The 27171-nt window shown below is 42.6% G+C and overlaps 1 protein-coding gene across 1 annotated transcript in view; it reads right to left on the bottom strand.

The window, feature by feature from the left end:
* Positions 1-27171, bottom strand: part of ANO4 (anoctamin 4) — a 445216-nt gene that overhangs the window by 407803 nt on the left and 10242 nt on the right. The window contains exon 2 of the mRNA XM_036866241.1: positions 24966-25217. The gene's annotated coding sequence lies outside the window, so the exon portion shown is untranslated. The remainder of the gene's footprint in view (positions 1-24965; positions 25218-27171) is intronic.

The raw sequence follows: 27171 nt of genomic DNA, 5'->3' as shown, positions 1-27171 counted from the left end.
CAGAGTAAAAACTCTGCCCTCATGGAAACTGCATCAGCCACGGCACAGAGTGGGTATTCAGGACAGTCAATACCAGAACTACTTTTTGGTCTAAGACCTCATCCAGAGAGAAATAAGGAGCAAGTTCTAGAAGGGTCTGGGCATTCCACCAGCAGAGCTGGACTTTCCTGACCACGGTCTCACCTAGTGTTGAAGATGAACACTTAACCTCCCCAACCTCAAGTCTCTAGGTTTCCATGTAGAGGACTTTCTAAAATAACTGACATTTCTGATATTCTATTCCTCTCCAAGGGAGCCATGTTTTTCAGTTGGGAAAAGGTAATCTGGCTGGAAGTCAAAAGCACTAGAGATTCTGGGCCCCTTTCTTCCCTCTCCACCTGGACCGGCACAAGGCAGTGGTTTTCCTAGTAGCTTGAATTTTGCCTGAGTTGGGCTGTCCCAAGGCCTAGATAGAAAGTGTAAAGGGGAGCATTATCCAACTTAGGCCACATTCTCCAAACCACTCTATCAGGAAAAGAGGTGAAATGTTAATCTCTACATGCCAAGCACCTGCACTTACCTCTCAACCAATCCTGAAATCTGGTGGGTTAGTTATTGGGCTCTAAACATCCCAGCATCTAGAATCATCTGGGCAGCCTCCGGCACCTTATGACTTCTGAGTAGTAAGAAATGGGAAGTGGACACGCTCATGATTAAGGGAACTTTATAAGGTTTCTGCTGCTTTTGTTATCCCCCTTTTCCCCTAGTGATTAATGATAAAGCCTCTATGTGCTCAGTGAAGGGGGAACAAGGACACTGGAGGGACGGGGGGAACATTTCTTCTTCCACCTTGAGCCCTGGGAAAGGAAGCCCAGGATGCTGAGAAAGAGGGTCCACTTTAGAGACAGGGAAGAGAAACTGTCAGCAACTGAAGATTTAGGAACTGGAGAAGGAAGACTTGGATTGTGCAGAAAAGAGTTAACGTTGCAGGCCTGAGATTGCTTTCCTTAGAAAGGCTTATTGGTCCTTGGTTGGCATCAGAAACCTTGGACTTCAGGAGGGTTCCCTCCATTCTAACAGGATGGCTCACTGTGCCTCGGTTTGTACGAGCAACGTGGGTTATGCTGAACACCTACTTTCTTTCTGGGAGTCTGGGATATTGGTACACGCTAGGCAAAGGGTACCCACGTGGCCAAAAAACCCCCTAGGCACCAAGTCCTCAATGAGCTTCCCTGGTAAACAACACTTCATGCATGTTGTCACAATTTGGTGCTGGAGGAATTAAGTACATCCTGTGCAACTCCACTGGGAGAAAACCCTTGGAAGCTTGCGCTTGGTTTCCTCTGGACTTTGCCCCACATATCTTTTCCATTTGCTGATATTGCTTTGTATCCTTTCATCAAAATATATCTTAGCTGTGATCATGACTATGTGCTGAGTCCTGTGAATTCTCCCAGTGAATCAATGAACCTGGAGGTGGCCCTGGGGACCCTGATGCTAAGGACCTGCAAGAATCAGCCCAAGGACAAGACGTGGACCTGGGGCCGAAGTCATGCATGCCCTCTGGACAAATGCCTTTCTTCCTACACCACTGAGGACCCCTGTGCTGGAAAAATGGAGTTCTGAGTGGAGTGAGGAGAGAATACAGGTAGGAGTTGGAAAAGAAGAGGAGGATGCAGCATATGGCAAAGGTGGGCTTGGCCTTAAGTGGCCAAAAGGCATCAAGAAAGGCCCTAGTGATCTTTCTTGTAAAGAACTTGCAGAGAGAAAGAAGAGAAGCATAGGAAGAGAATCAGGAGCGTGCCTACTTTAAACTTACCTGAAGTTTCTCTTCACCAAGGAAAGACCATGTTCAACCTTGATGAGTTTGGTCCACCTTGACTCCACCATTCAACAAGCCCAGAGGTATACAGGGAGAGGAAAGACGGGAAGGGCAGCTGGAGTATTTCACATTTCTCACCTCTCAGGGGTTGGCCCAAGGTGACATACACTGCTTTGCAAGCTCATGTGGGTACCACAGAAAGGACTTCAAAGTGATAGGAAAGTGTCCACCTGAATGTCTTAGGGGGAGTCTGGAGGGGAAAGGGCCTTCGGTAAAACTCCACAGGGTGAAAGCATTTATATCTATGTCTTTAAGAGAGTTTAGAATTTTAAAAACAGAGTTCTTAGGGATTGACTCAATACTTCTCACTTTAGAGATGAGGGAAGATCAGAGGTCAGGGGGCTCATTCAGAGTCACACAGCCAGTTCATACCGAGTGCTCCAGACCAGCACCCTCCTCACCACCCTGCTTCGAGAGGCGAATTGCAATTTGAGGAGAAACACGGTGCAAACGGCTATTAGCTTTTAGGCCTTGGGGCAGTTACTTTTCTCTGTAAAACAAGGATAATGAGCCCAAATGCAGATGGCTGGTGTCAGTGAGAATGCATGGAAACCACCTGACACAGAACCAGTACATAGTAGGTGCTCAATAAATGTTAGCCCCCATATCTTTCCCCTAAATGTCACCCCAAATGACCTTCATCAAAGCCTAAAGAAGCTCTGTATTCCCTCGGGATCAAGATTTTGTGTCACATAGGGATAGAGGCAATGAAGTCACAATGTAAGGAAATGCATGAGAACTGTAAACTCCCAATTCAGAATAGCAGTTACCTCTGTAGGGAAAGGAAGGGTACATGAGGGCTTCAAACATATCAGTAATATTTGATGTCTTCACAGGTAAGTGATGGGTATGTGCTTTCATCATATTGTTATGCTTTTTCATGTCTGAAATATTTCATAATAAAAGGTTTAAGTAAATAAGAAAAAAATCCTTCAGAAAAATGGCACATGGGACCAGAAAGTCTTTATACAGGAAGCAAAAAAAGGAAGTTTTGGAGCGAGAGAGCCATCCCAGGGGGACAGGCCCAATGGAGAGGTCCTGGACAGCAGTAGGATGCTGGGGTGGTTCCACCCCACAACCTTGACCTCTATCTGACCTTCATCTGACCTTCCTCAGCAGCATACAGAGAAACTGAAAACGTTGTTTACATTTGCATTTCCTTTCAAGCTTTAGGTGTGGAGTATAGGTGCCTTTCGCCCAAGGAAGGAGGGAAGCAGCATGTCGGAGGGGGTCTCAAGTCCTCGCCAAGTCAGCGCAGCCACACTGACCACACAACTCCAGCAGCTACACTTTGCCCAGCCCCTCCTGATAGTCCTGAAGACATACAAAAGAGAAGGATAAAGCAGAGAGAAATGACTGAGCCAAGGATCCATCATTAACTCACTCTTCCCCCGTTCTAGCCTCAGCCACAGTAAGAAAGCTCCAATGTGGTCTGTTCTTGATTTGACAAGGATACACACAGTTCACAACACTGCAGTGGCGCTTAACACATGGAAGGAAAGCGGTGCTCTCGCTGCACAAAGATACTCACATACTGAGAGACTTGGGGCTAACATGACCCGGTGGGAAGATGTGAGATCTGGTGTCCAAAGACTCAAGTTTGAGTCCATGCTCCGATGTGTCTGAGCAAAACACTTACCCTCTCTAAAGTTTCTGCATCCTCAAATGAGTATACTAATACCTATCTGTAGTGGGTTGAAGAGTGCCCTCTAAAATATATCCCCACATAGAACCTCAGAATCTGAACTTACTTGGAATAAGGGTCTTTGCAGATGTAATTAAGGTAAGGATCTCAAGATGAGATCATCTCGGTTTAGAATGGGCCCTGAATCCAGTGACAGTGTCCTTACAAGAGACAGAAGGGAGGAACACACACACAGGACCATATAAAGACAGAGGCAGAGATTATAGTTATGCTGTCACAAACCAAAAAATTCCAGGGGCTACCAAAAGCTGGAAGAGGAAGGGGAAGATTGTTCCTTAGAGCTTTCAGAGGGAACACAGTCCTGCTGCCATCTTGATTTCAAACTTCTGGCCTCCAGAATTGAGGTAGAATAAATTTCTGTTGTTTATCCCACTAAGTTTGTGCAGCAGTCCTAGGAAACCAATACACTACTTTACAGGGTCAGTGTGAACATCAAATGAGATAATGCATAGGAAAGCACACTGTGAACTATTCAGAGGGATATAAGTGGCAGCTGTCATTATTAAATCAAAATTTGGGAGAGTAACATGTCTCCTATGGGAAACGAAATTCCAGATCTGGCCTTAGGACACACACCCAGCAGCTCCTGCCAGAGAGGACAGAACGCTGTCATCTGACTCCTTGCCTTGCCGGCTCCAGACCGCCTCACTCCACTTGTACTTTATGCCTTTGAGGAGGATTCAAGTGTCAGCTGGTGCAGATAGAAGGCACCCATCTGCTCTCAGACACTAGTCACGTGGCAAGCGTCACACACTGAGGCCACCATCTGTGCTAACAACTCATATCCAAGTACAGTTCAATGTCAGCCCTACTCTATTCCTGAATGAGCCAGGACCGAGAGCAGGTGACTCTGGGGTCAGAGTCTTTCCATGAAGAGTGAAATTCTGGGTCAGAGCATTTCAGAGCAGAGGAACTCAACACTGAAGGAGGAAAGGCTCACTGCAAGGCCCTCAACTGCCAATCGCTGATCCAAAGTGTCTCATTTAGGACATTTCCAGGCATGATGTAATCCTCACGATACTTTCTGGCCTTTCCTTTTTAAAGGGAGTTTTGAGTGTTGAATTTATTCTTTTCCTTTATAGTAAAAGCTGTAGTACTTGAAGGAGTGGAGAATAGATACACATTGATCAAAGTAGTTGGGCAAGAAGTGTAATAGGGCAAAAAAGAATAGTATCATCAATAGTATCAAGAAAATGGTTTGGAGATACAACTGGGAAGACTAGTGACAACATATTGGTCCAGACAAAGGTGACAAGGTTTGGGACTTCCCTGGTGGCTCAGTGGTTAAGAATCCACCTGTCAATGCAGGGGACACAGGTTTGAGCCCTGGTCCGGGAAGATCCCACATGCGGCGGAGCAACTAAGCCCCATGCGCAACAACTACTGAGCCTGCACTCTGGAGCCCATGAGCCACAACTTCTGAGCCTACATGCCACAGCTACTGAAGCCCATGCACCTAGAGCCCATGCTCTGCAACAAAGACAAGACACCGCAATGAGAAGCCCACGCACTGCAACGAAGAGTAGCCCCTGCTTGCCGCAGCTAGAGAAAGCCCATGCGCAGCAACGAAGACCTAACACAGACAAAAGATACATTTATTAAAAAAGTGACAAGGTTTGAACCAAGGCAGGGAGAGTAGGAATAAGGATAGATTCAACACAGCTTACTACCAGGATGTGGGGAGAAGGACAGAAAAGTCTAGGATTATTCTAGGTTTCTGGCTTGGACAACTGGTTACATTCATCAAGACAGAAAATACAGAAGAAAAAGAATTTGGGGTAAAAAAGGGGGTTTTGGTTTACCTGTGCGACATCTATATGGATATGTCTAGAAAGAAGTCAGAAAAGGTCAGGCGGGAGATTTGAGCCTACAATACAGAATACAGATCACAGGTGAAATGCGGTAGTGGCTACAAACCAGGAAGCGCAGATGGAATAGGAGAAATGGGCAGACTCTATGGTTACACTGATATTTAAGGGACATATAGAGAGGGTCTAGTGAAGGAGACGAACAGAAGTGGAATAGAACCCAGGGCTTGACGGGCTACACGGAGATCTCCCAAAAGCTGAAATATCCCCACCGAGACAGGGAGAGGTTAGGATGGGAAAATACCTACAGGGTTTGGCGATTAGGTCACTGATGACTTAATATAGCCCATACGGGAGAGGGTGAAGGTGTCAGATGCAGTTAAGGGAAGAAAGGGGTGAAAAGGGAAGAGAATGAATGCAGGCTTCTCTTTGGAGTCTGGCTGTGAAGAGAGGGGCGGGGAGCGGTGGCTAGAGGGCACCCTAGAGTTAAGAGTTGGGTTTTGCTTGTTTTGTTGGTATTTGGGTTTGCTCATTTTTGTTATAGATCGAGAATTGGGTTTTGTCTTCGTTTATAGGATGTAGGACTTGAGTGAATGTACACACTAATTGGAAAGAAGCTGAAAAAGTCCCTGAAGAGGCTGAAGGGACAGGATCCATTATTATAAAGAGCAGACATAGACCCAATGAGGGGTGTGAGGGAAGAAAGTGATGAGAGATGAGTGTATTCTAGTGAATTATAACCATGTGTGAAATTATTGTCTCTGCTGGAAGCTCCAAAGAGGCCAAGGACCCTGCTTTTCATTTTTACATCCACACCACTTTGCACTTTGCAGGCACGGAGGTGCCCATTACACATTGGATGAATTAGGTACATACGTAACTAGATTTATAATCATGAAAATAGCAGTGATTACATGATGCCCTATTCTAAGGGCTTTAAGTTGATTGACTCTTCGAATCCTTACAAAAACACATGATGTAGGTACTCTTATCCCTGTTTTATTTTAAAATAAGATACGTAGAAAATAAGTGATGAGACCATACTGAAAACTCAGATTTTTCTAGCTCCTCTTCTGTTTCAGCCAAACGATGAAAGTATTTCTTAATTAGTACAACTGAACCTGTATAGCAAATTTTCCCTCAAGATATGAGGCAGATTTTTTTTTATAGCTTAAATATTGGGGTGGAGTGAGAAGAGTCATCATCTAATTTCTTGTTCTCCTGTCTCTTGTTAACTTGGGCTTCCTGGTCAATGCTTGTTCCATCATTAAATCACATTATAAAATAATGATATATACACAAATTAAAGTGACACCTTTAGTTTCATCCTGAATCTTTACTAGTCTACTTTTTATGTAGGAAGGCTCCAAAGTAAAGTGGTAATTTTAGGACACAAAATATTGAAATCTTGGCCCTTCTAAAAGTAAATGAGGAAAATAACTCAAAAACATTTTCTGTAGCAACCTATACTATGTTAAAATTCAAGGCTAGCAGTACAAACCATAAAACTTCTTGAGCATAGAGGGGCTCTTTGTCATTGGTCTTGGCAATGATTTTTTTGGATCTGACACCAAAACCAAAAAAACAAGTGAGACTACATTGAACTCTAAGGTTACTGCACAGCAAAGGAAAGCATCAACAAAATAAAAGGGCCACCAACTGAATGGGAAAAAATATTTGCAAATGATATACCTAGTAAGGGATTAATATCTAAAATATATAAAGAACTCATACAACTCAATAGAAAAAAAAAATCTGATTAAAAAAATGGGCAGAGGAACTGAATAGACAGTTTCCCAAAGACAACATACAAATGGCCAACAGGTACATGCGAAGGTGTTCAACATTACTAATCAGGGAAATGCAAATCAAAACCACGGTGAGATAGACATTCTAACAGGTGTGAGGTATCACCAAAAAGGCAAGAGATAACAAGTATTGGCAAGTATGTGGACAGAAGGGAAACTTTGTGCCCTGCTGATCAGAATGTAAGTTGGTGCAGCCACTATGGAAAAACAGTATGGAGATTCCTCAAAAAATTAAAAACAGAACTACCATATGATACAGCTATTCTACTTCTGGGTATTTATCCAAAGAAAACAAAAAGACTAATTCCAAAAGATATCTGCACTCCCATGATCCTTGCAGCATTATTCACAACAGTCAAGATATGAAACAAAGTAAGGGTCCATCAATAGATGAATGGATAAAGATATGCATATAAAATGAGATATTTAGTCACGAGAAAGAAGGAAATCCTGCCACTTGCAGCAACATGGATTGACCTTGAGGGCATAATTGAGGTAAATCAATCAGAAAGACAAGTACTGTACGATCTCACTTACATGTAGAAGTCTTTTAAAGTGAATTTATAGAAACAGAAAAGATTGGTGGTTGTCAGAGGCACAGGGTGGGAGAAATGGATAAAGATGGTCAAAAGGTACATACTTCTGGGCTTCCCTGGTGGCGCAGTGGTTGAGAATCTGCCTGCCAATGCAGGGGACACGGGTTCGAGCCCTGGTCTGGGAAGATCCCACATGCCGCGGAGCAACTGGGCCCGTGAGCCACGACTACTGAGCCTGCGCGTCTGGAGCCTGTGCTCTCCAACAAGAGAGGCCGTGACAGTGAGAGGCCCGCACACCGCGATGAAGAGTGGCCCCCGCTTGCCACAACTAGAGAAAGCCCTTGCACAGAAACGAAGGCCCAACACAGCCAAAAATAAATAAATAAATAAAATTTTTAAAAAAAACCAAAAAAACAGAATGCCTAATTACATTTGAATTATAGACAACAAATAGTTTTTAAAAAAAAAGGTACATACTTCCTATTACAAGAAATAAATTCTCGGATGTAATAGACAGCATGGTGACTACAGTTAATACAGCAGTCCCCTCTTTTCCATGGTTTCTCTTTCCATCGTTTCAGTTACTCGTGGTCAACCTCGGTCCAAAAATATAAAGTGAAAAATTCCAGAAATAAACAATTCATAAGTATTGAGTTGCAAGCCGTTCTGAGTAGCGTGACGAAATCTCATGCTGTCCCACTCTGTCCTCCCCAGAATCCCCAACCATCAACATCATCTGCTCCTGCCATCCAACCATCGATATCATCAGAGGTCAATGATCCAGGATCACCTGAAGCAGGTGATCCTCCTTCTGACTGTCATCAGAAGGTCAGTAGTAGCCTGATGCCAGGTCACAATGCCTACCTCATTCACCTCACTTCATCTCATCACATAGGCATTTTATCATCTCACATCATCACAAGAAGGGTGAGTATATTTTGAGAGAGTGACCATATAATGATTAGTATAGTATACTGTTATAATTACTCTATTATTTATTGTTCTTTCTAACTGTGCCTAATTATTAAACTTCATCATAGGTATATATATATACACAGGAAAAAACATAGTATATGTCGGGTTCAGTACTATCTGTGGTTTCAGGCATCCACTGAGGGTCCTGAAACATATCCCCTGTGGATTAGGGGAGGGACTACTGTTCTGAACTGTATTGTATATTTGAAAGTTGCTAACACAGTAAATCTTTAAAATTCATCACAAGAAAAAAATTGTAACTTTGTAAGTTGATGGATGTTAACTAAACTTATTGTGGTAATCATTTTGCTATATATGTATCAAATCATTACGCTGTAAGCCTTAAACCAATACATTCTATGTCAATCATCTCAATAAAACTGGGGGAAAGTACTAGCAGTACAGAAGAATAACGTAAAATGTCCCCGTTCACTTAGATGTAACTTTAACTTTGTTGCTGCAGTTTATTTAATAAAGAAAGGATATCCATCGCTTGAGAAATAATGACACGTGAAGAAGCCCTGACTTGCGATTAAGTGGGGGAAAACTACCGGATTTCTCCTGATGCTGTATCGCTCTGACCCTCTTTGCTAACTATGCTATTCTAAGACAAAATGATCCTCTAATGAAATAGCAAAACACTTGTCCTCTGTCACATTTTCCCTAGAAAACAGAAAATGGTTAAATGTTAAGTTTTCAAAGAACTTATCTGCATAGGAAAGAGAGGTAAGAACATTAGCTGCAATATCAGGAAATTTGAGGGCAGGTGAAAGCAAAGTGAGTGCTCTAATTACCAAAAAAACACAGTTTAGTTGAGCAGGTGCTAGTAAACTAGGAAGAAATTCGATACGGTTAAGTCAATTAATGGTAATTAGATGAAGATAATCAAGGATGATTGCAATCAAAGTATAGTGATTGTTACAGAGAGTTTTAACTTAAGGATTAGAGCTACAGCTTTAGTTTAAGGGCAGAACCAAGACAGTAATCAAGCCTTAACCAAATTCAATTCAATAAATACTCATGAACTAGGAAGTATCGCATCCTGTGCAAGGCCGTAGGGATTCAAATTCAAATCAGACATTTTCCCTGCCTGCATGGCACTCACCATCTGGCAGGGTGAAGATACACACTCAACTATGACTCATTGTGGTTAATGATCTGAATAAGGTGCTATGGGAACACAGAGGAAGGAGCATGGGTAAGCCCTCACAGAAGAATGGCATTTAAGCCAGATCTTAACTTTCATCAAGAAGAAAAGTAAGCACAGGGCACTCCAGGTGAGAGTCCAGCATAAGCAAAGGCAGGAAGATGTTACAATACACCAGGTAGGGCTGGTTCATAGGATGCTTGGGAGGACCAAAGCTAGTAAGCCAGGCTGGCCTAGACCATGAGGGTCTATGAACGACATGCTATGAAATTTGAACTTGAACCATAGCTGGTCAGGGAGCCCTGATAATTTGTTTTACGTTTATGTTATTGTGGTAAAAACACACGTAAGATTTACCATTATAGACATTTAGTCTATTCATAATGTTGTACAACCATACCAGTTTCTGAACGTTTTCATCACTCCAAAAGGAAACTCCATACACATTAAGCAATCTCTCCTCATTCTCCCCTTCCCTTAATCCCTGGCAACCACTAATCTGCTTTCCGTCTCTATAGATTTGTCTATTCTGGATATTTCATATAAATTTAATCATAGAGTATGTAGCATTTTGTGTCTAGCTTCTTTCACTTAGCACAATGTTTAAGGTTCGTCCATGTTACAGCCTATATCAGTACTCAATCCCCTTTTCTGGTTAAATAATATTCCACTGCATGGATATGCATTGTTTATCCATTCATCAGTTCATGGACATTTTGGTTGTTTCCACTTTGGACTATTATGAATCGTGCTGCATGAACATTAGTGTACCAGTTTTTGTTTGAACACCTGTTATCAATCATTTGGGGCATATACCAAGGAGCAGAATTACTGGGTTATATGATAATTCTACGTTCCACTTACTGTAGAACAACCAAACCCTCTCATGGTTTTCAAGCCAAGGAATGGCACCTTGAGTCAATGTTTTAGCCAATGATATCAAGTGGCTGAGGGGAGAGAGAACAGACTGGGAAAAGAGTGAAGGCAGGGAGACCATCCAGGAGGCTACTGCCCCAGCCCTGAGAAGAATAGAAAGCTCCGACCCATTCAAGGGAAAATGATCACAGGAATGAAGAGGTAGGTTTGAGGTACATTTCTGAGGCAGAATGAGCAAGAACTGATGAGCAGTTAGATGTAGGAAAGGGTTGAAAAGGATACTTTATTCATAGCTCTACACTGTGAGTTATATGTTGACAATTCTCCTTCTTGACTAGATACTAAGCTTCAGAAAGAAGGCATCATGTCTTAGTCACTCTCACATCCCCAGTTCTTAGCACAGAATCTGGCCAAGTAAACGAACGAAGAACAATTCCAGTGTCTGGCTGAATAATGATGCCAGCCATTATTCACAAGAGAAAAACAGCTGATAGTGGCTGTGAATGAAGGGTTAAAGATGACTCTTCACTCTGAGGAAGAGGGTGATAGTGACGCAGTTTGTTGAAATAGGAAACACAGAAGTGGTTTAGACAGATGCTTGTGGGAGCTTGAGAGTAGGGATCGCCAATAGACAGCTAGAAGTTCAGAGCTAAGTCTTAAGGGAAATTTTGAGACAAAATACAATATTTTGACATAGACTGTTACTAACTTTACTCATTAAAGTATCTCTCACTTAGATATCCAGCTTCATGAATCAACTCAAAAATATCATACTACAGTAGTATATATTCTTCGGGAAAACTGGAGAAAACAGGAGTAAAAACTATGGTGTGGGTTGCGCCTTAATCTAAATACTGCCCACACTAGGATTCAGGCAGGTGGAGGCTTATCTCCTATGTTGGCAGGGCAGGCAGTCCTCAAACATCTACTTTCCTAAGATGACCTACACTGAAGAGAAGGGGGCTTTACAAGGAAGTTTAGGTAAAAGGAAGACAATTGAACCAGCGTATGAGGACAGCATGGTGTCTTTCAGGCAAATAGCCTCAAGGACTCAGATTTGAGACCTACTTGTGCAAAGGGCCACTTCTGAGTCAAGGAGATCATGTGCGAGACGGCGAAGAATAAAGAATTGGAGCCAATGACAGTTTCTCACAGCCTAATCCCACATCTTGTTTCAATGTAACTTTGCAGTGCTCTCCCACTGAGAGACATTCTGCCCCATCCTTAACTCTGGCTCAGCCATGTAGCATGGTTTGGTCAATGTGATACTGCCTAATGTGTCCCCAGCAGAAGCTCGCAGAGCCTCCTCTTGCACGAGGACATGCCAGGACTAGCCTACTAGAGGATAAAAGACTCGTGGAGCAGAGCTGAGTCACCCCAGCTGCTCCAGCTGCTGTCAGCCGGGATCTGCCAACAGCCAGTCAACTGCAAGAGACTGAGTGAGCCCGGGCAAGACCTGCAGAGCTACCTCACCCCAGGTGCAGGAGTGAATGCTCAGCATGGTATGCCACTGAGCTTTGGGGGTTGTTTGGTGTGCAGTATTATCGTGGTAATGGTTAACTGATACAGGGTCCTTTGCCATAGTTCTTTGTTGACTTAACACTGAGAACCTCAGGGTACACAGAGCCCCTCTAGTGGATCACAGCTTTACCAACGCTGGGAGACAGCCTCATTGCCATAAGCGTCAGATGACGTTTAAAGAACATTAATGATCAGTCTCCAAAGAGAAATAATTTCCTTGTACAACAGACCTCACACACACCAGGAAAAAAAAAAAAATTACCTCTGTCACCTTAATATGGTTTCAGAGGATCTGAGGTACTACAATCTTATCTAGATCAATACTGTTCAAATTATAAATTGCAATCATTAGTAGGCAATGGCATCAATTTAATGGATTACGACTAGCACTTTTGGGGGGAAAAGAATGAAATATCAGAGTACATAACACACGAGGATAAGTATTATTTCCTGAAACATTTTTTCAGTTGAGAGAGAGAGAAGGAAGAAGAAAAAGTAGCAGTGGTAGATCACAATATGGAAGTATTTCTTACTCTAGGTAGCGGTAAAAAAAAAAAAAAAAGAAAAAAAGAAAAAGTTGAAAGCCACAAGCTAAGACAAGGTAGCTGAACAGCATTTTACAACTCACTAAACTCGGCATCCAAGCTCAATCCAGGACACAGGAGACAGGTAAGAATAGAGAAGCAATCAGCGGGCCAGAGTAATTAATAGAAATAGCTTTCACTTAAATTTTAGGATTAAAAAACGTTTTGTCTATTTCATCTCCTTTGAGTCTTATAACAGCACCATTTTACAGATGAAGCAATCAAGGCTCAAAGAGGTTAAGTCCTTCGTGTGAAGGTACCTTGATACGTGGTCGAACTGGGAAGAGAAGCCAGGTCCTTGGTCTCCTGGCCCACATTCTCATTATAATCTTCACCAGCTCCAATACATCCTTGAGACCCCTCAACTTACTATCACACTCTCAGTCTCTACCCGTTTCCAAATCTAAATAAACCCCCTCTAGATTTACCCCGACAGTGTTTTGCTTTTGTTTGTTTGCTGGGGCGGGTAGGTGCTGCGCTCTCCGTTGGAGCCCGGCTCCCACAGCGCCGCCCAGGTGAGCGCGCGGCCCTGGGGCTCCAGCTCGCGCCTCCGCTCTACCTGTGCGCGCCGTTCGGGCTCCACGGGCTTCCTGCGCTAGCTCGTCCCCTGCAGCCGCCGACGCCGCCTCCGCGGAGCACCCAGCGCATCCCCACGAGGCGCCCAGGCGGCCTGTCAGCCGCGGATCCCGTCCCCGGCCAGTGACTGCGCCGCTCCCCAGCCAGCAACGCCCCCGCGGAATCCATAATAGTGGTTTTTTCCCCCTTCATTGAGCTAATCAAATTTTATACGTGTGATTGATTAATACCTGTTGAATCCACTAGCCCGCTCCACTGTCATTCCAACAAGAGAGGAGCCCAGCCTAGGTCCTAATGCAGTGCTTGGCCCATACTAGCCACTCTGGGAACAGCCGTTGAATAAATGAACATGAATCACACGACCCTGGATGAGAAAACTGGAGGGAACTTGCCCATTCTCTGGTTACAACCATAAACCAGTTGTATCCCTATTTTGCTGAAAAGACGATGGCTGTACAAAGCTTCCAAATTCCCACCCTCCTAACCAGGCACACAGTCATCAGAAGGGTGTTACCCAATCCTTTAGGTGCCCCTTTGCTGGCGAGAAATACAAGCTGAACCTGAAACTGGGTGCTGAGAAAATCTGCCCAGACGCACGACCTCTTCCCCCACAGAATTCAAAGCCCTGATCCTCTATGTCAGCGGCCCCCAACCTTTTTGGCACCAGGGACCAGTTTCGTGGAAGACAATTTTTCCACGGGGTAGGGGGGGGCAATGGGGACCGATGGGAAGCAGCAGATGAAGCTTCGCTCACTCACCAGCCACTCACCTCCTGCTGTGCCGCCTGGGGGCTGGGGACCCCTGCTCTATGTGTTCCTGGCTTTCAAAATAATTTACAAGGCAGCTGGTGTCCAGAAACCCACTGGATGAACTCTGATGAAGCACATCTCAAAAATCCTAACCTATTTCAACTCAGGACTCAGTTTAACAAACAAGTTACCAGTCATCACCTCCCCATTCCGGCAGAGATCTACAGACTTACCATACCCGTGGCTTGAGGAATCCACTGTGCAGCCAACTTGCCTTTCCCATTTATCTTAATCGCTTCATTTCAATCAGCTGACGTAGCAGAGGCTGTATGCACCAGCTCACTCCCCCAGCTGCTATAAGTATTGGTGCTGATGGCTCTCAGCTGAGTCTGTCTTTTGGCCCTTGCCCTCCAAGAGAATTTCTCAAGGTCACACCCCTTCCCTGTAGCAGATTGCATCCAGGCAGTGATGGGAGGGTACACAAGCCCCACTGTGGGACAATTTTGAAGGCCGTCCCAGCTCCAGATCTCCCTATGCGTTGGGTTGAAGCCTGTGTATATCATCACAGTCCAAATCCTCTCTCTGCCCAATCCTGCTTCCTTCCCCCTTACCTCCCCTCCCCGCCCACACACACAAATACACTCATACACATTGATCCCAAGGGCTCTCCCTGATAAACTTCTTACCTGCCCATCTCTGGCTCAGAATCTATCTGCCAGGGAACCCAAACCAAGCTAACTAATTCCTCCCTCCAGCAGTACTATGGTTGCTGGGGTTTTTGTATCTAAACCATGTCTATGAGAAAGTTAGAACACTTATACCACACAGGTCAATCATTTTCCCCTAACACAGTATAAGCAAACTTCCCACTTACAACTGGTGGTAAAGCAAATGTCTTTATGGAGCGCTGTTTTGGGAACTCAGAGACATGTTTTGATAAAAAACAATATTTCCAAGGATCTTTAAGAAGAACCCTTTCCTTCACAGCACCTGCCTGTTGGTAACCATACATTTTTTGGTGTAATATTGTTATCTGCATCTCGTACTAAATTCCAGGCTCCACAACGATCGCATGGGAGCCTGTTAGAAAAGCAGAATGTCACCCCCTGACCCCCACCCGCTAAATGAGAATCTGCAGTTTAACAAGATCTCCAAGTGATTTGTATTCACATTAAAGTTAGAGAAAACTGGCCTACACAACAAAGCTTCAGTACTATATTTTAACTTAATTGGAAACATGTGGAATATCCACTCACTCAACATACCACATCTATTAATCACCAAGATGTACTGAAACTATCTCCAAAATACCCCTCAGATGCGCCCCTTTTGGATTATATTGCTTAATCCCAGTTCAAGCCCTCTTATCTCTAGAGGACCACACTTCAAGTAACAAGAATCTAGATGACTGGATGAATGGATGACTTTATTGGAGCACTTTAATGCCTTTTGATTCTAAAATATATTATCCTTTGCAAATCAGATTTAATACAGCTTTAAATCAAGTTTTTCAGTTTCTTATATCAGAAATCCTCAAGCAACTTCATAGCTGCATCATTTAATTGACTTTGTCCTCATGTGCCATTAATCATTCCCTGATTCACTGATGCTTTCAGTCTTCTAAAACTAAATAACCACCACACTTGGAAAAGAGATGAACAGGATTGTGCTAGAATCAGAAATTAAATGACAGGACATGATCTTGAATTCTGAAAAGAACGATATAGCCAAATTTGAGAACAAGGGGAAATTAGGAAACTTGAAGAAAGCTCAGTGATTTATTTCTCTTAGCCAATTCTCTTATCAAATAAACATCTCCAATGACCCTCTTAGGTCTTAAAGTGCAGGTGGTCCCCAGCTAACCTCAGCTTTTCTCAGAGAAGTGGTATATATATGGTGGTTAAGATTCTGGGCCCCCTCACAAATGCCATTTAATTCATGGAATGCCAAAAAAGTTGAATACCAGAGTAACAGTCCCAGAGAACCCAACCACCCCATGTAACAATATCTCTATGTATAAGGCATTCAGTGCTCGACCTTGAATGTGAAGGACACACTTAACCCCCAGCTGCTCTGGCATCAGTCTCCATACACTGTCCCGATGTTTGGAACACCAATTCCTCACCTGAACAACCTCTACTCAAATGCCTGCCCTTCTACTGTGACATCTTCTTCCCAGCCAGTATTCTAGAAAACCACAAATCACCTCCCAGAAAACCAGGACAAGTGGTTTCACTTATTATTACTTCCTAACATTAGTAGGTTAACCATGATACCCACATTCCATATAAACTTTACCAGGAAACTTATTCCACCACATACAATTAAAGTTGAAATACCCCTTCAGGGACATTTTGACAAAAGGAAAAATTTTAAAGGCAGAGAGATAAGTGGGTAGGTACCCATTCCATTTTAAAAAGCATGTAAAATGTTCATTTAAAACTAGAGAAGGCAGAGAAAGAGGGAAGAAAAAAGAAACAGCAAACAAATGCAATGAATAGAAAGCAGTTACAAACATGGTAGATATTCACCCAACTATATCAATAAGCACTTTAAATGTGAATGGTTTAACTATATCAATCAAAAGACAGATCATAAGAGTGGATAAAAACACAAGATCTAACTCTATGTTGTCTACAAGAAACCCACTGTAGATATAATGGTTTAGAAACTGTGTCTAATTTATACTGTCCTGTTTTTTTGTAGAGGGTAGCTGTCCTTTCCATTACTCTGTACCGTGAATTCAGCTGAGCTAAGACTGAAGCGGAAATTTTGCCTTTAGACTGGCTGGGCCTGCCCCTGCGAGTGGGGCAGGTCCATGAGTATCTCTGGGCATCTCTAAAAGCGAGCATGCCGGTCTCCCGGCTGGGTCAAACTACTCTCATCTCCTGGTCATATCAGTAGCTCAACTTGCAGGGTCACTTTTTGTGGCACCCTAGCTCTGAAATTTAATTCCCCCCTATTTCCTTTGGCATCCACTCTGAATATATCTGGTCATGATTTGTTGAAAGAAATTGAATTCGTGCTATTAAGTGGGTACCACTTCCCAGGTACTCTACACCTCAGGCAAATTCATAGCACAGTTTTCAAAGTTTGCACATGTAGAAGCACTGATATGCCCTACGAGGTCACTAGGAAAGGTAAGTGAACATCTTCCATCCCAATGACAAGACAGGCTCTTGGGAAATGATCACTGATCAGGAACAAAGAATGGTCATTTCACATCTCCCTTCCCTTTCACAAATGAAGATCATCTTTAAAATCCACAAGAAATGTATGGAATTCATTTAGGATCTTTTTCAAAACCCAGCTCTACCAAGAGATCACTATGTGAAGGTTGTGAGACACAGGAGACAGGGGAAGGAAGGCACAAGAAAAAAGGGATGAGTTTTTGCTTATTTCTGTGTATGCAGATGCAGGGAAATTATCACTGGTCTTCTTGGACACAAATGGAGGAGCTCTGATTTATGACATAATTTCAGAGGACTGTATACAGGGGGCTGATGGACAAGTATCAAAGGTGTTAACTGAATTCTCAGGGGGAAAACCTCCCTCTTTGGAAAGGGATTCCCTCCATGTTTTTGATTAGGGCACAGTTTGCAAAAGGCTCTTGTTAAATATAGGGTAAAAGTCATTATAACACATGTATCCTATCTCAATGATTAGATTATCAGATTATTCCCACTAAGCAGAAGTCCAGAGAACAGAACTGGACTGAATTAGTATAAATCAGTGGTTCTCAACTGGGGGCAATTTTGCCCCTACCCAGAGGACATTCAGCAATGTCTGGAGATATTTCTGGCTGTCACAACTGGCAACCAGTGGGTAGCAACCAGAGATGCTGCTAAACATCTACAATGCACAGCACAGCCCCCCATAGCAAAGAATTACTCAGCCCAAAATGTCAGTGGTGTCAAGGTTGAGAAATTGGTATAAGTGAACAAGAAGAGAAAAGGCTTAGGTGCAGCATGAGATGCAATTTAGGAAGAGTTAAAGGACACAAAGAAACATAGAAAAGGGAAAATCAAAAGTGTGAAGGACATACTTTATCAAGGATAGCCCCAGATAGAGCAGAGAGAGCAGAGCCCTGGAAATGCCATAAAGGTGGGGGCCCATTGCAAGGGCAAGGTACCACACATAGGAAGAGAAACTCAAAGGGAGGAAGCAGTGTTAAGAATTAATGATGAACATGGGATCATGTCACACGCATTGCAAGATGGTTAGCAGCATTCCTGGTCTCTACACACTAGACGCTTGTAATACCTCCTGCCCGGCTGTGTCAACCAAAAATACCTCCAGACATTGCCAAATGTACCCATGAAGTAAAATCGTCCCTGGTTGAAAACCATTCTTCTAGAAGGACCTTTTTAAATTAGGAATGTATTTCTTCCTCTTATTATTTCTATCATCTTAGCCTTTCTTCTAGGTTCAAGTTTCTTCTTTTCTAAAATAGGCTTTTCAGTCATTCTTGCAGTAGGTGTACATTGGGTACACTTTCCCAGTCTTTTCCAAAAAATGTTCTTATGATGATCTCCCTCTTCAATGATCATTTGGCTGGATTCAGAATTCGGAATTGACCATTATTTCCTTCAGCACTTTGAAGATATCGATGCACTGTCTCTTGGCCTCTATAATTACTATTGGAACATCTATCCTCAGTTCAATTGTTTATTATTTGTGAGAAATCTGTTTTTTCCCTCAGATTCCTAAGATTTTTCTCTTTGTTTTTTGCTGACTCACCAAAATATGTTTATATGTGGATTTATTTTTACTTATTCTGCTTGGCATTCACTGTTTCTTGACTCAAAAGATTTGTGTCTCTCATCAATTCTGGGAAATTCTCAGCAGCTGTGTTTTTAAAAATATTCTATCTCTCTCCATTCTTTCTATTCTCTTAATCCAGACAGGATTTCTATTAAAAGTATGTCGGACATTCTCATTCTGTCTTCTATATTTCAACCTCCCCCTTCTTGTTTTGCTATCTTCTATCTCTCTATACAGCATTTGAAGTAATTTCTTCAGATCTATCTTCCAGGCCTAATTCTCTCTTTAACAGTGTCTAATCTGCAGTTTAAATGGTCCTAGACAACATACTTCCTATATGCTGGGCTCTACACTGACCAAACAAATACATGATTATGACATTAATTCTCAGCTCAAGAACTTCCATCTAGTAGGCTAGCCATAAAAAGAAATATAAAAATAAAATTATATTACAGTCAAATAAGAGCAGAATTCAAGATGTCAATAGGAATTCCCAACAGAAACAGAAAGAATGACTAAATATGCTGAGGGGGAAAGGGAAAGAATTCAGAGAGGAGGTCAACTCTTAGCTAGGTGTCTTCAATAAATTTTCTAGAATAAGAATGTAAGGAAGAGCATCCAAGCAGTTGGCACATGTGAAAAATCATGGATCTTTAGGGACCTGTAAAGCATTAGGTGTAGCTACTGTGTGGCTGCATCTGCAGAGAGTGGTGAGAGATGCTAGAGTCAGTTAAAGCTAGTTAGGAAGGCCCTCATGTATCATGTATAAAGTGTTTAGGCTTTCTTCTACTGACAATGGGGAAACAACAGAGATTTTTCAAGTCAGGGAGGAAGGCAGGGAGGGAGGAAGAGTGGAAAAGAGAGAAAGAGATGAATTTGGCAAACTAACCCTGAGGACATGGAAGAATTAAGATGCGGGGAGGCTGCTCTAGTTCAGTAGAGATGATGAGAGCTTAAGCTGAGATGGTGCCACGGGGATGGAGAGGATGCTCTGAATTAGAGCTATCTCTAAAGTAGACGATGAACATGTTAGCCAGCTGGCTGCGGAGGCTGATGGCCAGCAGAGGGTTAAAGCATGAGGACACCCAGTTTTTGGCTTGGGAGTCTGGATGGGCTGTGGCACCATTAAACACAATAAGAAATTCAGCTTTGGGACTTCCCTGGTGGCACAGTGGTTAAGAATCCACCTGCCAATGCAGGGGACATGGGTTCAAGCCCTGGTCCGGGAAGATCCCACATGCCACGGAGCAACTAAGCCCGTGCGCCACAGCTACTGAGCCTGCACTCTAGAGCCTGTGAGCCACAACTACTGAAGCCCACGTGCCTAGAGCCCGTGCTCCGCAACAAGAGAAGCCACCACAATGAGAAGCCTGCGCACCACAACGAGGAGTAGCCCCTGCTCGCTGCAACTAGAGAAAGCCCGCGCACAGCAGCGAAGACCCAATGCAGCCATAAATAAACAAATAAATTTATAGGAACAGAAAAAAGATAGGAGGGGGAAAAAAAAGAAATTCAGCTTTGAGGGCTACCAAAAAGAAAGTTCCATTTGGGACACATAAGTTTTGACATGTCTGGGATATATCCAGGCTGAAAGTTCTGGTAGGCAGTTGTAAATATATCTTTAAAGTTTGTCAGAGAAATAAGACATGGAAATATCACTTTGGAGTCATGAGCACACAGCTGGGAACCAAATACAATGGAAGAGAGTGGCTGAGAATCAGTTGGTGGCAGAAAGTGACCAAAATGTAAGTTGTGTGGTAGTGATGATGCAAGTCGTAAAGCTTGGTTAGCAAAAACTGGTTATCAAACCTACTCAGAATATCTGAGATGGAGACAGTTTCCAAACATTCCTCCTATGGTTCTCTCAAATTCATCTCCTTTTAATTGAAGAAATAATTTAATAATATCTTTTGCACTCAATGTGATTTTACTTACATATTTAAATGTTATATTTTATATCACATTTTAATACTTTATTAGTAGTATTTTAATAGCATATTAATTAAATAATTTAATAACAAAAATGTGTGTGTGATCACCTAATGTGAAAACTTCTATCTTAGCACTTATAACACTGAATTAAAATACTTGATTTACATATCTGTCTCCTCCTGCAGACTTTGAGCTTCTTATATGGGGTGATGCTTTACTCAATTTTCTATCCCAAGGGTTTACTGCAGTACATGACACACGGTGGAAATTTAGTATGTACTGGATGGATGGATAGATGAATGGATGGAGAGATGGACGAATGCAGGGATAGAAGAAGCCAGACACTGTTTTTCCAACTTAACCTGCTGCAATTAATTTACTGATTAAAACATTCTCTGCCGCCAAGAAGGAGCATTGCATCCAGGGCCACCACGCAGTTGCACAGGTTGTTAACTGCACAAGGTAGCAAACAGGATTAAGTAAAGTCCAACCCAAGAAGAAACTTCTACACACGATGAAATTAGTCACACGATGAAGGGAAGGAATGATGGAATAGGGTAGTGGCAAGAGGGAAAACAGCTCAATAAAATGAGAATTTCAAAAGCTCTATAGTCACTTAGCGTTTTTTCAGTTGCTTCTAGAATTGTAGAGTTGTAGGGATTATAAATGGAAAAATGATTTTTAAATATGTTTGGAGAATTCTTAAACATGACAAAACTCCAACAATCAATAAATAATTGTATGGTGGGCTTCCCTGGTGGCGCAGTGGTTAAGAATCTGCCTGCCAATGCAGGGGACACGGGTTCGAGCCCTGGTCTGGGAAGATCCCACATGCCGTGGAGAAACTAAGCCCGTGCGCCACAACTACTGAGCCTGCGCGTCTGGAGCCTGTGCTCCGCAACGGGAGAGGCCGCGACGGTGAGAGGCCCGCGCACCGCGATGAAGAGAGGCCCCCGCTCGCCGCAACTGGAGAAAGCCCTCGCACAGAAACGAAGACCCAACACAGCCAAAATAAATAAATAAATAAATAAACAAACAAACAAACAAATAAATAAATAAAATAAAATAAAATAAAATAATTGTATAGTGATTTTGTGCCTACAAATTGTAACCTCCTCTACATCAGACCTGAAGTTTATGCAGAAGAAAGACAGATTAGAAATATGAAGGGATGTCTAGCAAAGTCTGGAATTTGTAGGACATTGTGCTATAGTTAAACTGACTTACCTCAGAGTTTTCTTCAAACTAGCAACATATATATACATATATATATAAAAGAAATTAACTCTATTAAAAAATAAGAAGAAAAAGGAAACTGGAAGCTTTCACACAAAAAACACTATTAAAATCAATAAACTGCTATAAGAAATCAAATAAATGCAATAATTAACCTATAATCATAATTGAGACTTACAGAAGCTACACCAGCATCTATAATTTTCTATTATAAAATATCCCATGCTTGTTTAATATATCCTTAAGTGTCAGGCTTACTTTGTAAGTATACTAATTATTATTATTAAAAACAGTTCTATGGAAAAATTCAATATTTTATTGCTAATGGAAAGTTCCTAGGATTGAAGAGAAATATGGGCTTTTAATTTCTTTTTGAAAACCTACAAGTTAAAAATAGAAACCTCCTCCAAAAATCAGATTGCTTCTGAGTGTGACGCTCTATGGAAAAAGAAAGAAAAAAGCCAACTCAAAGGGAAATGTGATAAAATGTTATTCTGGCAGCTGCCATTTCACACTCCTCTTTACCATGAAATGCCATAACCTTGCAGCTACCCCCGGCCAAAGGCAGGACTTTATTTCTTAACTTCGGATTTTACTGAACTTTTTAAAGCAAGAAGATTCAGTTTTCAATCATGATAACATCAAAACCCAGGAGATTTCAAACTTAAATATGGAAAATGTTTGAACTTCAGATCATGATTCTTCTACTCTCCAACTGACATTCAATCAGGACAATCAGAAAGATACTCAGTTTTGCCATGGCAGAGCTAATGGTATGCAAATATCCCCCAACGCTCCGCAATATCATCCAACCACTTAACCAAAGACACTTTCAGGGTGTCCCCCAAGGTGTGTGTGGAGGAACCTCGGGAGTCAAAATTCCAGGAGGGAGCAGCCTGCAGAATGCAGATGCGGAAGCTCACTCCGTGCCATGGACACAGCATTCCCTGGGGTAGAGCCCAGGAATCTTCATTTCTAACCAGTTCTGTGGGGATTCTGAACATTTAGCGAGTCTGCAATCTGCTGCTTTAGAGATTGCTCTTGATAATCTGGAACTTCTGCAACATCAGTGTCTCTTCTCTAGGTGGCAGCAACTGTGACTTGTTGAGTGTCATTGTGAATGTTGAAGGTCAACATTTAAAAATCTATCTCCAGAACAGGAATTACACATTGGATTACTCCAACTAAACCTTCATCTCTAAGCACTCTATCTGTAGAAAAACAAAAAAAAGTGGCAGGATAGATTTTGCATAACTTAAACCTCCAACTCAGACTTGAGAAATAAAAACAATTAAGTGGCCAGCCTTGCATGAGTAAAGCTTTCCACAATTCAATGTGTAATGGAAGTGATAAATTTTAAGACAAGATGTTGTTGTAAACATTTTTTCTTGCCCTGATTGTTTAAGTCATGAGCCCCAAAGATCACATAGATCAGTGGTCAGCAAACATTTTCTGCAAAGGGCCAGATAATAAATATTTTAGGCTTCGCAAGCCATACTGTTTCTGTCACAATTACTCAGCTCTGCCTTTGTCACCTGAAAGCAAGCATAGACAATACATAAGAGGTTGTGTCCAATAAAACTTTATATATGAACACTGAAATGTGAATTTCAGGTGTCTCAAAATATTCTTATCCTTTTAATTTTTTCCAACTGTATGGTCTGAATGTTTGTGTCCCTCCAAAATTCATACGTTTGAAATTCTAATGGCTAATGTGATGGTATTAGGAGGCGGGGCCCCTGGGAGGTCCTTAGGTCATGAAAGTGGAGCCCTCATGACTGGGATTAGCGTTCTTATAAAAAAAGACCCCACAGAGGCCCCTTTCCCTTTCTGTCACGTGAGGATACTGTGAGAAGTCTGCAACCCAAAAAAGGACCCTCACCCAACTATGTTGGCACCCTGATCTCAAGCCTCCAGCCTCCAGAACTGTAAGAAATAAATTTCTGTTTTTTATGAACTACCTGGTCTGTGGTCTTTCGTTATAGCAGCCTGAACTGACTAAGACACCAACCATTTAAAGTAAAAACTGGACTTCCCTAAAGGCACAGTGGTTAAGAATCCGCCTGCCAGTGCAGGGGACACGGGTTTGAGCCCTGGTCCGGGAAGATCCCACATGCCGCGGAGCAACTAAGCCCGTGTGCTACAACTACTGAGCCTGCGCTCTAGAGCCCATGAGCCACAATTACTGAAGCCCGCACACCTAGAGCCTGTGCTCAGCAACAAGAGAAGACACCGCAATGAGAAGCCCGCGCACCATAAGGAAGAGTAGCCCCCACTCGCCGCAACTAGAGAAAGCCCGTGCACAGCAACGAAGACCCAATGCAGCCAAAAATAAATAAATAAAAAATAAATGTATTTTTTTAAAAAAATAAAAAATAAAAATAAAGTAAAAACTATTTTTAGTTCTTCGGCTGAACAAAAACATGTGGCAGCCAAGATTTGGCCCATTGGCAGTGGTTCGAAGACCCATGACACAGATCAAATTTGTGGAGCATCATGTATTGCTAGTAAATGAGGTAAGTATTCAAAAATGACTTTTTTGAATACAAGACTGTAATCCAAGATCAATGCCTTGTCACTAAATAGAGGATGAAAATTAAACAAACAAAAAGTCCTATGACAAAACTTGGAATTCTGACTCAGAGTTGATTTCCAGACGACATCTTACCAAATAGAACTAACGTTTAGGTCAAATATTTCTAAACACATCTAACCTTCCTTCTGATACAGCCAAGCTATTAAAGGCCAGTGAATATGGGGGAATTGTTGGGGTCCATAGCATCACACAAGCAGAAGTGCAGATGCAATGCATTCAGCAGGCTAATGCATGAAGGAACTTTTAAACACACTGAGTCCTGAATCTCCAACAGGAAGCCAGCACTGTTACCTGCTGTGTCTTGGCTCAGGGTTTCCTGGCTGCTGCTGCTGTAAGAAGGCACTGGAGTGATGGACAGTGAGGCTGGGCAAGACAGAGGCGTGGCCAGCTCAGTCTTGCGAGTGAGGGATCGCTGATATACCGGGATGCCTGCATCTTTGGAGACGAAGAGAGGCAGATCTGATGGGAGGGTGGGTCTGCCTTGTGCATATGGATTTTTCCAGTGGGTGAGCCCAACTGCAACAGGCCCAGCAACGTCGTAACCTGGCAAGACAAACACATAAGGTCAGGATCAGCAATCAAAGCCTTATACCGTATTTCTTTCTGTATTTCCCCCAACGTCTTAGCTGCGCAGTCAAATCAAACACCACTTGAGATAAGGATGCATGTTACCAATAAACAGGCAGGAAATGTCACATTGGATGGATCTTGTTAACTAGTCAGCCTATGTGTATTAAGCACATACTATGTTCTAGGTGCCCAGTCTTTGCCCTTAAGGAGCTCAGAGTTCAATAAAGGAGATAAGACTTGTGATCATAATGAAAAAAGATAACTGAAAGTCTATTATGTTCTAGGTACTTTGCATAAGTGATTGTAATCCTTACAGCAACTCTATAAGAATACAATTACTATTTCCGTTTTATAGGAAACTGGACCTCAACTTGCCCTAGGTCAAGCAGCCAGTAAGTGCCAGAGGCAGAATTTAAGCCCAGATCTGTCTGGCTCCAAAATCTATGTTCTTTCCCTTTTTCCAACTAACAACAGTACAAAGCAAGATGAAAGAAATAGTTTAAAGTTGGACAAAAACATTCCCCAGGATTTCAGGGGACAAAGCCCTTTCTAGGTGGAGGAACTAGGTCGTGGAAAAGATGGCATGAACTTGGCCTTCTAGGCAAGGGTTGCCACCTAAAACAATCAGAGGGACAGATCTGCTCTGTAGATGTGTTTTGTTAGCCCACATTTTTCTTAATTTGAAGTAAAGTTCAAATTAAAATTGATAACAATAAAAGTCTAGAGCATTCTCAACAAAAATCCAGCTTTCTGTCCTCTCTTTAAAAATCTCTTGTTCTTCTCCTAAAGATCAAGCAACACTGGACCACATTCCCATGTGGCAACTGTCAGCTGAAGCAACCACAGAGCCACTCTTTTAAAGCGGAGTAAAGGAACTCCTGTCTGCCACAGTCCCCACCATTCCCTAATACCTTACTCCCAGCCTGCTTCACTTATTTGTCTTACATGCCTGATCTCTGCAGGCCTTTGCATTTGCAACCGAGGTACAGAATTTAGAAATATAATGTAAGTGTAGTCAGAAAAAAACAAGAATGGAAAGGTAGGTTGATACAAGACAGCTGAGGGTCTTAAATGCCAAGGTAAGAAAATTAGATTTTACTTGCTAGGCAAAGCAATATCCCTAAAAGTTTGTGAAGTGGGGATTGGCATAATCAAATGGACGGTAGAAAAAGGCAGAATCTGTGCCTCCTTCCTCTGGTGGTGACCCCTTCTGGGGAGATTCCTCTGACTCCCCCAAGTTGTCTTAACCACGGTAAAGGGAGGCCCAGTAAAAGGTGTTGGTGTGCAGGGGCTGGGGGTGTGTGGGGAGAAAGTCCAAATTGGGGAGGGGGTGTTGAGGCACCAAGAAAGCCCAAAAGGGGCAACAAGGGAGGAGGTCTGCATGGACCCTGCAGACTGGACGGTGTTGTCTGGGGCAGCCCTCCCACACCATGCGGGAAACCACTTGAACATGGATATGTGTCAAACAGTCCCTGCCCACACTTCACAGCCAAGTGTTCCTTCTCTCTATGTGTCTCTCTCCTGAGCTGAGCATCCCTCAAGGTCACAGGGTGTCTTAGTCATCTTTAAAACTCCCTCCCAGCATTTCTCTATTTGGCTCTTTCCCCTGGCATTCAATAGATACCCACTGTTCACCGAATTCTTCCTAGACCATCGGCAAGGAGGTGACATAAGAGGCTGTGAAGCAGAGGCCAGGCAAACATTATTAAGGGACCAAATTTAAATGTTGGCAGCAAGAAAGGAAAAGAGGTCCAGAGAGATGCGCAACAATGACGTGGAAAGAAAGGAGTTTGGGGCCACCAGGTAGCTTTGTTTTTTGCTGGCAAGATGTCAGAGAAGACTTATGGCAAACAGAATGGTGGATTTCCTCATCCTCACTGTGGCCATCAGAAGGACTGGCCTGGCAAGGGTTGAAGAAGGTTGAGTG

This window comes from Balaenoptera musculus, chromosome 10 (assembly GCF_009873245.2).
Source record: "Balaenoptera musculus isolate JJ_BM4_2016_0621 chromosome 10, mBalMus1.pri.v3, whole genome shotgun sequence".
NCBI lineage: Eukaryota > Metazoa > Chordata > Mammalia > Artiodactyla > Balaenopteridae > Balaenoptera > Balaenoptera musculus.
The sequence above is the reverse complement of the archived record's forward strand: the minus strand, read 5'-3'. Positions and strand labels throughout refer to the sequence as shown.